Raw genomic sequence first — 12,470 nt, 5'->3', positions numbered from 1 at the left:
TACATTGAGTGGTACTTTGGTGTGTGAATTTCAGTTTGTCCACTCTTCTCTTGATGGGTTTGTGTTATTTCTAATTCTTGGCTATTATGAAGAAAGCTGACATGAAAAACGTTTACAGTCTTTTTGTGGACATCTGCATTTAATTTTCTTGAGTAGATGCCAACAAGTAAGACTGCTGACTCATAGAGCACTACACATTTAACTTTACTATAAACTGCCAAACACTTTGAAAGTAGTTGTCACATTTTACACTCTTAACCACTGATATATGAGGATTCTAGTTACCACATTAATGTCAACATTTCGTAGGGTCAATCTTCATTTTATCCATTCTGTTAGGTGGGTACAAAGTATCTTATTGCAGTCATTTCCTATACTTTTAAGTGGAAAACCCAACAGGGTTAACAATTACTGTTGCTTGCGCATGCACAGAGTGTATGTATCTCTAGAAGGATGCCCAAGAATCTGAGCATGCGAATTTTCCTTTAGTGAGGGCTGATGAGCCCCTAATTCATTGGGACACTGCTGTGGCAAGTAGACTTTTCACCCTGCAACCTTTAATTCCTTTTCAAAGGAATTACACATTATAAATGTATTACGTATTGAAAAAATAATTTTTCAGATCACTCCATTACTCCATCATGAACCTCCAGCCCACTTCTATCCCAGAACTAGGTTTGTGAGTTGGGGGATTTTTAGGGGATGGTCAGGTGAGTTTCTAGCAACCTCCACCTCCTTCCTCTTCTTGGCTGTACCTCTTCTCATAGACCCGAGGGCATGAGAGAGGGAAGGTAAAGGGACACACTTCTCTGGCGGCGAGTGTATCTTCCGCTTTGGGGGTGTTGCAGCTTCTCTAACGTGGCTGGCGTGAAATATGTCACACCGCTGTGCAACCATAATCCCCAATCTCCACAACTCTTTTCATCTTGCAAAACCGGAACTCCATACCCAATAAACACTAACTTCCCCTTCCCTTGGCAGCCAGCTTTCTACTTTCTGCCTCTGTGAGTTTGAGAATTTGACTACCGTAGCTATCTCTTGTAGGTGAAATTATACAATAGTTGTCCTTTTCTGACAGGCATATTTCACTTAGTTATAGTATCCTCAGGGTTCATCCCTGTTGTGACATAGGTCAGAATTTTTTTTCCAATGGAAGTTAGTATTTGATCTGGTAGACTCCATAGGGCACACTGACCTCCCTTAAGTGGGTGGGCACCATCCAATCCATGGCACGCCTGAACACACCAAAAGGCAGAAGAGGGAGAAATTTGCCCCTTTTTGCCCCTGCCTCACTGTTTGAGCTGGGACAGGTCATCTCATCTTCTACGGAGACTAGGATTTCTACCATTGGCTCCCCTGGTTCTGAGAGCTTTAGGCTCAGACTGAATTACACCACCGGATTTTATGGGACCCCAGCTTACAGATAGCAGATGGTGGGACCGGTTAGCTTCCATCATCTAGACTCAATTCCTCATAATAAATCTCCTTTTGTTCTTTTATCTGGAAACTTCTATTAGTTCTTTCTCTATGGGGAATCCTAACACAGTAGTTATTCTATTTTTTTTTTTTAACAACATATTGCAACTTTATTGGATTTTTCTATTTTACTGGCTATTTGGACTCAACAAAGGCCTTAGTAACCTGTCACTTTAACATCCTCAGGTGTCACCGTACAGAACACAAAATCTGACTGGATGGCACCCGTCAACCTGTCGAGCGGAACAACCGTTAACATCACAGCTGTGGTCATGTAATGCTTTTATAATAATTCAATCACAAACATATTCAGTATCATGTGCAGGTTTTCTGCTGCTGCAAGACCTCATCCAAACCAGGCCTCATTAATGACAGGTCCCAAAAGATGCCATGTGCAGGTAAGGCAAAACTCTGCCTCATATTTAGGCTAAGCAAAGTAGCAAGTCTATGAAAAATTACTTTTGAGCCCCTATTCCTATACCTCCATACACATTCCCTCCTCAACGTATCCCATTATCCATTCATCTAACATCCGGATAGGACCCCGTGGGTACTTTCCAAGTGAGAGTGGTGTTTAGGGTTTTGCTGGGTTCAGGGGAAGGGGCTGGATGGGTGGATGAATGGACAAACCAACAAAGGGAGGAGGGAAAGGAAACATTCAAAAAAACTTATTTACTAGAACGCGCTTCATCTCAGACTATAAACCGGGCTTGCTGTAAAGAAGTTCATTCTGATGACTACAGGCTTCCATGAATGAGTTAGGCAGTATCTTGATCTAACCCCACCCCCTAACATTTTCCTAAAACCTGTGGGACAATCAGGGAGGAAGCACAGACACCCCTTTCCAAACGAGGGCAATGGGACTCGGTAATGGAAGGTAATGTTACCACCCTGGCTCCCGAGAGCAGCAGCTGCCCGCCAGCCATTCAGGGGCGGGCAGTTACCGCTGTGCACGTTGAGCCGGTCGGGTCTCGGGTGTCTGAGGGGCGTTTCCGTCCACCTTTGTTCCATGAGGGGCAGTGGTGTTTGGCAACTACGGTCAGCGTTCTATCCTCTGATCACGGCAATCGGTCTCAGTTTAATGGCCTTCTTGCTGATTCCAGCATTGTGGCAGGTGTTCACCACATCTGTCACGTTCTTATAGGACTCGGGAACCTCTTCCATAACCAATTTGGGTGAGGCAACGTGGACTGCGATTCCCATATCTGCCAGTTTGTCCAAGACATCCTGAAAATCTAAATTACGACGAGATTTTGCTCGGGACAGTGCACGGCCCGCTCCATGACAAGTTGTTCCAAAGGTCTCAGTCATGCCCTGTTCAGTGCCAGTAAGAACGTAACTACAAGTGCCCATGGTGCCGCCGATGAGCACGGGTTGTCCAGTGAGTTGGTAATCAACAGCAATGAGGGGATGGTGACGGGGGAAAGCTCGGGTGGATCCCTTCCTGTGAACCAACAGTGTCCGTTCCTTTCCGTCCACCACATGCTGCTCTACTTTGGCAATATTGTGAGAAACGTCATAGATCACATGCAGGTCCAAGTCATCAGGGGTTGTGTTGAAGACCTTGGCAAAGGCCTGACGGGTTGAGAAGGTCATGGAGGAGCGGTTGACCCAGGCATAGTTCTCAGCAGCTGCCATCCCCTTCAGGTAGTCCCGACCCTCTGGGGAAGCGATCCGAGCACAAGCCAACTGCCGGTCGTTGACTATAATCTTGTCTCTCTTCATGGCTTTTTCCATAGCTACCAGTGCATCTGTGGCTACTCGGTGGCCCAGGCCTCTGCTTCCACTGTGGATCATCGCACATACCTGTCCCTTATGGTCGATGCCCATTTTCTTAGCTGCGTACTCATTGAAAATCTCATCCACAACCTGGATTTCTGCATAGTGGTTGCCTGCTCCCAGGGTCCCCAACTGAGGAAGTCCTCTTTTCTTAGCCCTCGCAGAGACCTTGTTGGGGTCGGCCTGCAACGTCCTTCCGTACTCCTCACAGTGCTCCTTGTCCTCAGCCCAGGCATAGCCTTCCCTCAGGGACCAGTCCACACCCATCTCCAAGGCCTCCTCCAAGTCTTTGGCACTCATGGGAATGACACCTTTTGATCCCACCCCGACAGGAATGTGGTCAAACATAGCTTGGGCAAGCTGCTCCTTCACAGGCTGGACATCACTTTCGTCTAAATTGGTTCTTAGCAAGCGCACACCACAGTTGATGTCAAATCCAACGCCACCTGGGGATACCACTGCTTCAGGGTCACTCATATCAAAGGCTGCCGTATTCCCAACAGCAAACCCATAACCTGAATGGACATCAGGAAGCCCAATAGATCGATGAACAATCCCAGGCAGGGCTGCCACACTGCCAATTTGTTTCGTGGCTGGCAGGAAGCCACCGACACCACCACCCCGACAGGCATTCCTTAATTCTTCAAACGTTAATTTTTCCAGAGCATCATTCACGTAGAAAACTCCTTCAACCTGCAGGTTGGGCGCGAAGCCCTTCTTGATTCTCTAGCAGTTGTTATTGATCTTTTACCAAGAACTGCAGCTCATCATTATAACTACGACTCATGGCGGTGACAACGGTAGCAAAAACTGCCCGCTCCGCTTTGAAGAGATGCTGCGGCGCTGTCCCGCTGCCTGAAGCCATTATTCTTTTTTTCATTTGTTGAGGAAACACCATACTGTTTTCCACAGTGGCTATACCGTTTAGTAATCCCAAAACAAAGCACAAGTGTTCCAATTCCTCCATGTCCCCGCCAGAGTCTATTTTATGTTTTGTTTTTATAATGGCCATCCTAAAGCATGTGAGGTGACATCTCATTGTGGTTGTAAAAATCCCATCACTGATTACTGCTGTTGGCCATCTTTTCAAGTACTTACTGGCCATTTGTATATTTTCTTTGGAAAAATGTCTCTTCAAGTCCTTGCCATTTTTAATCACGTTGTTTGATTTTTGTTGTGGTTGAGTATTTTTTTATATACATATCTGGATATTAACTCTTATCTGATAGGATTTGCCAATATTCTCCCTTATTCTGTGGGCTGCCTTTTCTGTTGAGTATGTCCTTCCCGCAGATGTGTTTAATTTTGATGTCCTCCAATTTTATTTTTTCTTTCGTTGCCTTTGCTTTTGGTGTCATATCCTAGAAATCAGTGCCAAATCCAATGTTGTGATCATTTCCCTATATCTTTTTTAAGATTTACTTATTTTAGGAGGAGAGCATGTGCGTGAGCTGGGATAGGAGCAGAGGAGCAGGGAAAGGGAGAGGGAGAAAAGAATCTCGAGCAGACTCTGCGCTAAGCATGGAGTACCACAGGGGCTTGATCCCACAACCCTGAGATCATGACCTAGGCCAAAACCAAGAGTTGGAGGCTCAACTCAATGAGCCACCCAGGGGCCCCATCCTGTATCTTCTTCTAAGAGTTTTATGATTTTACCTCTTAAGTCTTTGATTCCAATTTGACTTAATTGTTGTATATGGTTGAAGATACAGGTCCCCCTTCATTCTTTTACATGGGAATATCTAGTTTTCTCAGCTGTTTTTGTTGAAAAGATTGTTATTTCTCCAGTAATGATCTTGATACCATTGGTGGAATCAATGAACTATATATGTGAGAGTTTACTTCTAAGCTCTCTATTCTATTCCATCGGTCTATAGGTCTGTCATTGTGCTAGTACTACATTGTTTTGATTACTGTAGATTTATAATAAGGTTCGAAATCAGGAAGTATGAGAACTCCAACTTTGTTCTTCATTTTCAAGGTTGTTTTTGCTAGGGGCACCTGGGTGGCTCAGTCGGTTAAGCGTCTGCCTTGGGCTCGGGTCATGCCCACAGGGTCCTAGGATCTAGTCCTGCGTCAAGATCCCTGCTCAGTGGGGAGTCTGCTTCTCCCTCTTACCCCTCACCCCTGCTGGTGATCTCGCTCTCAAAAAAAAAAATTTTTTTTTAAAAAGATTGTTTTGGCTATTTTATAGGTCCTTTGAGATTTCTTATGAATTTTGGGATGTTTCTCTATTCCTAAAAAAAAAAAAGGTCACTGGGATTTTGATAGGGATTGTATTAGAGCACTTTTAGTAGTATTGATATCTTAGGAATACTCTAATTCATAAATATAAGAGGTCTTTGCCTTTATTGATGTCCTCCTTTCTTGGAGCAATATTTTGTAGTTTTGTAGTACAACTCTTTTGCCTCCTTGGTTAAATTTTTTCCTAAATATTGTTTCTGTTGTTATTGTAAATGGAACTGTCCACTTCCTTTTTCATCATTAATTGTTGGTGTACAGCAACACAACTCATTTTGCCTGTATATTTTGTATACTTTAATTTGGCTGAACTCATTCATTAGTTCTAATAGTTTTCAGAGAATTTTTTGAGTTTTCTATATATAAGATCAGGTCAAGTATGAACAGCAATACTTTTACTCCTGGCAAGAATTTCCAGTACTACGTTGAATAGAAGTGGTGAAAGTGGGCATCCTTTTCTTGCTCCTGATCTTAGAAGAAAAACTTAATCTTTCACCATGGAATAAGACATTAGCTCTGGGTTTTCCATATAAGGGCTTAAAAAAAAAAACTTTATTTATATTAGAGAAAGAGAGAGCATGAGCAGGAAGGGGGGGTTGGGAAAGGGCAGAGGGAGAGGGAGAAGAGGGCTCCCCACTGAGCAGGAAGCGCAATGAGGGCCTCCATCCCAGGACCCCATGGGATCATGACCTGAGCCAAAGGCAGACGTTTAAATGACTGAGCCTCCCCGGCCGCCCCCGCTTAAGAGCTGTTTTTATGTTGAGGTAGTTTCCTTCAGTTCCTAGTATGTTGGTTGTTTTTATCATGAAAGCGTGTTGAATTTTGTCAACAACTTTTTCTGCATCCATTGAGATGATTTTTTTTCCTTTGTTCTTTTTAAGTGGTGTATTACATAGATTCGTTTTTATATGATGAATCATCATTTCATTTCTGGAATAAATCCCATTTGGTCATAGTTTATAATCCCTTTAATGTATTGTTCAATTCTGTTTGCTAGTAATTTGTTGAGGGTTTTTTTTGTGTCAATGCTTTTTTGGAGATCTTGGTTTACAATTTTCTTGGAGTGTCTTTGTCTGGTGGTGTTATTAGGTTAATGCTGTTTCACTGCATGAGTTTACCACCCTGTTCAATTTTTTTGGAAGAGTTTGAAGGTGATTGCTCTTAATTCTTTAAATATTTGATAAATTCACCAATGAAGTCATTTGGTCCTTAACCTTTCATTAGATTCAATATCATTACTAATTATAGGTTTACGCATATTTCCTTGTGGTTCATGATTCCGTCTAGATAGGTTGTGTATTTCTAGGCATTTCTTTCTTTTAGGTTATCCAGCTTATTTATGCAGATTTATACCACTATCTTATAGTACCTTTTATTTATATAAAAATATTAATGTCCCTTCTTTCATTTCTGGTTTTATGTATGTGAGTCTTCTTCTCCTCTTCATCTTGCTAAAGTGTTCTCAATTTTAGTAACTTTTTAAAGACACATGGTTTGCAAATATTTTCCCCCACTCTGCAGGTTGTCTCTTCACTTTGTTTCTGGTTTCTTTCGCTTTAAAGAAACTTTCTAGTTTATCCTTAATTTTGTTGCTTATGCTTTAGGTGTCATATCCAAATAATCATTACCAAGACCCATAGCAAGGAATTTTATTCCTATGTTTTCTTCTAGGAGTTTCATTTCTCATCTTACATTTAAGTCTTTAATTCTGGGGAGTGGCATGAGCTATAGCTCCATTTTTATTCTTTTACATGTGAGTATCTAATTTTCCCAGCATCATTTATTGAAGAGACTATTTTTTTTTCCTCCACGGAGTTTTTTTCCTGACTCCTCTGTCAAATGTTAGTTAACTGTATATACCTGGGTTAATTTCTGGAGTCTCAATTCTCTTCCATTGGTCTATTTGTTTTTATTTCAATACCATACTGTTTTGGTGAGTATAGCCTTATTGTATATAGATGGAAATCAGGTAGTAGGAGGTCTCCTACTTTGTTTTTCTTTTTCAGAATATCTTCGGCTATTCCTGGTCTTTTGTGGTTCCATATAAATTTTAGGAATCTTTTCTCAACTTCTGTTAAAAAAAATGCCATTGGAATCTTGACATTGCGTTGAATCTATAGATAGCTTTTAACAGTATTGACATTAAAAAAAAAAGATTTTATTTGAGAGCGAGCGAGCGCACAAGCTGGGGAGAGAGGCAGAGGGAAGGGGAGAAGCAGACTCCCTGCTGAGCAGGGAGCCAGACGCGGGGCTCGATCCCAGGACCTTGGGATCATGATCTGAGCCAAAAGAAGACTCTTAACCGACTGAGCCACCCAGGCATCCCAGACATTTTTGAGAATATTAATTTTTCCAATCCATAAACACATACATCTTTCTGTTTGTGTCTTCTCCAATTTCTTTCATCATTGTTTTGTTTCTGATCTTGAAGAAAACCTTTCAATCTTTTACCACTGAGTCTGATGTTAGCTGTGGGCTTATCATATACAGCCTTTGCTATGTTATGTTCCTGCTGGCCTAATTTGACAATACTTTTTTTCATAAATTAACATTCAGTTTCGTCAAATACTTCCTTACACCTACTGAGATATTCATGTGATTCTTTTCTTTCATTCTACTAACGTGATGTAGCATACTGATTAATTTGTTAATGTTGAGCCATCCTTACATCCCCATGATAAATCCCACTTGATCATGGTGAATGATGCTTTTAATAAATTGCTGAATTTGGTTTGCTAGTATTTTACTGAGAATTTTTGCATTTATATTCATCAGAGATAGTGGCCTGTAGTTTTCTTTTCCAGTAGTGTCCTTTTTTGATTTTGGTATCAAGATAATGCTGGCCTTACTCAATGAGTTTGAGGGAATCCTCCTCTCCAATTTTTTGAAGAGTTTGAGAAGGATTGGGTTAATTCTTTACATGTTTGCTGAAATTCCCTAGTGAAGGTAACTAATTCTGGGTTTTTGTTAGGCAATTTTTTTTTTCATTACTGATTCAGTCCCCTTACTCGTAATTGGTCTACTCAGATTTTCTATTTCTTCCTGATTCAGTCTGGGTAAATTATATATTTCTAACAATTTTTATATTTCTTCTAGGTTGTCCAGTTTGTTGGCCTAGAGTTGTTCATAGCAACCTCTTATGATCCTTTGTATTTCTGTGCTGTTAACTTATGTTTTCTCTTTTTCATTGTTATTCTACCTAAGAACTTATCAACCTTACCTTTTCAAAGAAACAATTCTTAGTTTAATTTTGCCTAGGGTATTTTTTCTTTCATGTATTTGTGCTCTAAATCTTTACTGTTTCTTTCCTTGGGCTAACTTCAGGTTTGATTTAGTCTAGCTTTTATAGTACCTGAAGGGGTAGAGTTAGGTTTTTTATTCAGGATCTTTCTGCTTTCATAATGCTGGTATTATTGCTAAAAACTTACCTCCTAGGACTGCTTTTGCTGCATCTTAAAAATTCTGGTATGTCGTATTTCCTTCTCAATGTCTCAAGGAGCTTTATTTCCCCTTTAATTTCTTCTTTGATTCATTGAATGTTCAGTTAACTGTTGTTTAATTTCCGTGCGTTCATGAATTTTCGTTCGTTAGGTTTCATTATTGATTTCTAGTTTCATGCCATTGTGGTCAAAGATACTTGGTATGATTTCCATCTTTCTGAATTTCCTAAGACTTGTTTTGTGGTTTAACATAGTATTTATTCTAGAAAATGTTCCATGTATGCTTGACAATACAATGTATATTTCATTGTTGGATAGAATGTTCTGTATATGCCTGTTAGGTCCATTGGGTCTTTAGTTTTATTCAAAACGACTGTTTCCTTTTGATTGTCTGGATGATCTATCCATTTTTGAGTGGGTACTAAAGATCCCAACTATGATGGCATTACTGTTTATTGCTCTTATTGGCTCTGTTAGTTTTTGTTTTATCTATGTATGTCTCTGATGTCTGGTGCATAAATATTTACAATTGTTTTATCATCTTGATGGATTGGCCCCTTTAATATTATCTAATGACCTTCCTTGCCTCTTTTTACCATTTGTATTTTGTGTGATCTAAGTATAGCTACCCCTGCTTATTTTTGTTACCATTTTCTTGAAATGACTTTTTCTAATCCTTCACTCTCAGTCTATGTATATCTTTTAAGGCTGAAGTGATTCTCTTGTAAGGAGAATATCACTGCATTTTTTTTTTTTTTAAATCCAACCAGCCATTCTATGTGTGTTGACTGGAGAATTTCATCTGTTTAGGTTTGAAGTAATTATTCATATGTAGGGACTTAGTATGGCCATTCAGTCAGTTGTTTTGTGGTTGTTTTCCAGACCCACTATTCCTTGGTTCTTGCCTGTTGTCCTTTTTCATGTTTTGATGTCTTTTGGTATTAATATGCTTTAACTTCTTTATCGTATTTTTTAGGTAATATTTTCCCCTGTGCTTACCATGAGACTTACATAAAACCTTAAAATTATAACACTCTTTAGTATGACAACTTATCTTCAATGTATTTCCTAAACCTTACACTTTTACTTCTCCTCCCCCTGCCTTAGATTTTTGTAGATCAAGTTTTGACCTTGGTATCAGAGTCTTAAACTAATGATGGAAAATATTCATTAATTTGGGCGCCTGGGTGGCTCAGTTGGTTAAGCGACTGCCTTCGGCTCAGGTCATGATCCTGGAGTCCCGGGATCGAGTCCCGCATCGGGCTCCCTGCTCGGCGGGGAGTCTGCTTCTCCCTCGGACCCTCCCCCGTCTCGTGCTCTATTTCATCCTCTCTCAAAAAATTAAATAAAATCTTTAAAATATACATATACATTAATTTGTTCACAGAAATTTTATATAATCTTAAGTTATAATTCATATCCTATTTCTACCATAACAGATTTAATTTTCTGTTCTATTCAAAAATATTTAAATTGCCCTTTTTATTTTAGAGCTAGCTTTAATTAAGGTATACTTGCATTCTGGTTTACTATGCGGCATATGTTAACTGTTTATCCACCGAAGCCCTTCAATTAGGATTATCCATTTGTTTACTATTTAAACCTTGATCGCCTCTTATTTTCACTTTTTGTATCAAGCAATAGGCTATAGTGAGAAAAAGACAAGGACACGGATCCCACCCCAAAAGAGGTTGTAATCTAAACAGACATGTTTACAGCTCACCACTCTACAAGGTGTACTATGGTTTTAGCGCTACAATGCATTGTTAAAATTTTTCATTTTCCATTTTTGATTATTTAATGATTATCTTATTTTTAATTTAAATTCAGTTAGCCAACATACAGGACATTAGTTTCAGATGGAGAGTTCAATAATTCATCAGTTGTGTATAACACCCAGTACTCATCACAACACGCGCCCTCCTTAATGCCCATCTCCTGGTTACCCCATCCCCCAAACCCCCTCCCCTCCAGCAGCCCTAAGTTTGTTTCCTAGAGTTAAGAGTTTCTCATGGTTTTTCTCCCTCTCTGATGTTACAGACTCTGTTGTAATGGTACTCAGAGGAGAGGAATATTTCAGAGCAGGAAGGTCACGGAAGAGGTAGCATTTGAACAGGCCACGAAAGATTCAAACAAACCTTAAAAATGCCCTTTTGTTAATTATTCCCTGTAAAATTACTGTTCTTTCTTGCAAAGTGCTCATAAGTTGCTGTTGTCAATGCACTTATTGTAATTTTCTATATTTCTACATAGAGCAAAGTCTTTTTTTGTATAAATATATATGCAGTACCAAATAAATGAAGGTAGTGATAATGAAGTATTAAGGATTCACATCTGTAATATGTTTATTATTACATAAATTTTGTTTTCAGTCCTTAAAAGACACATCAAATGGATAAGTCCAAACAACATAATTCATTCACTAGAGGATGAACTAGATGAAAGAGCATACATAATATTTCATATTCAATATGTAAACAAAGGACCAGATAGCCTAGGTCATAACAGTAGTGAGAACCTAAAAATACAGCATCTTAGTTGTGGAAAAATTCATAGTCAGAGAATATCAAGGACAAAAACCAGTCCTAATACTTTGAGGTTTGGATCAAGTAAATTCCCTAAGAGAAATCCCCCAAACTTGCATTGTGTAGATCAGGGAAATCATTGATGGCAAAGTTGTAAGTCATGGTTTTAAGTAACAACTCTGCCACTTAACCTTTTAGCACCTCTGCTTTCTCAGCTGTAAATGGTAATGACCCCAACCATATGCTCTTCAAAGGAGTTATGCTGTAACCATCACCTCTGTGGGTGAACATACTTTATAAAATATGATTCACTTATCAAATATAGTTGTTACTGGCCAGGTATACCTTAAGCCACCTTGAATTTTTCAGGCATATCTTAGAGAACAAAAGCTGGCAACATCATACCACGTATCCAATGAGGACACTCCTGGTTTTTATTTTTACTATTGCACTGAGTAAATTTTGGGTAGAAAAAGTTGAGGGGGGCTTCTGGGTGACTCAGGTGGTTGAGCGGCAGACTCTTGATTTTGGCTCAGGTCATGATCTCAGGGTCATGAGATCAAGCCCTGTGTCAGGCTCCACGCTCAGTGGGGAGTTTGCTTGAGATTCTCTCTCTCTGGTCCTCAACCTGGGTGTCTCTCTCTCTCTCTCTCTCAAATAATTAAATCTTAAAAAAAAAAAAAAAAAAAGGAAAAGTTGAGGAGTCCTCTCCATATAGATGGCTAGCTGTGGGATCTCAGAAACTTTCTACTCTGCTAAGGCTCCGTTTCCTCATCTGGGAAGGGGGGATCCTAATATCTCCCTTCTAGAACACTGTGTGGATTAAATAAATACCACATGTGAAGTGCTTGGCACAATGCCTTGCATGTGGTAAGAGTACACTAAATGGCAGCTCTCATTATTATATTCCTGATACTCTGGAAGCACTGAGAGAGTACTTGTTGATACATTTATGGAAGTCCTAATGGGGACACCAACTTTCCATAGGTTGTGAATCTAGTTTGTACAA

The 12,470-nt window shown here is 39.8% G+C and overlaps 1 pseudogene; it reads right to left on the bottom strand.

The window, feature by feature from the left end:
* Positions 1-2,523: 2,523 nt before the first annotated feature.
* LOC114209542 (RNA-splicing ligase RTCB pseudogene) lies at positions 2,524-4,087 on the bottom strand (annotated as a pseudogene).
* Between the last annotated feature and the right edge of the window lie 8,383 nt (positions 4,088-12,470).

Source organism: Eumetopias jubatus, unplaced genomic scaffold (assembly GCF_037043125.1).
Source record: "Eumetopias jubatus isolate StellerSeaLion01/CBP00866 unplaced genomic scaffold, mEumJub1_p1.0 scaffold_5, whole genome shotgun sequence".
Classification (NCBI taxonomy): Eukaryota; Metazoa; Chordata; class Mammalia; order Carnivora; family Otariidae; genus Eumetopias; species Eumetopias jubatus.
This window is presented reverse-complemented; position numbering and strand designations above follow the sequence as displayed.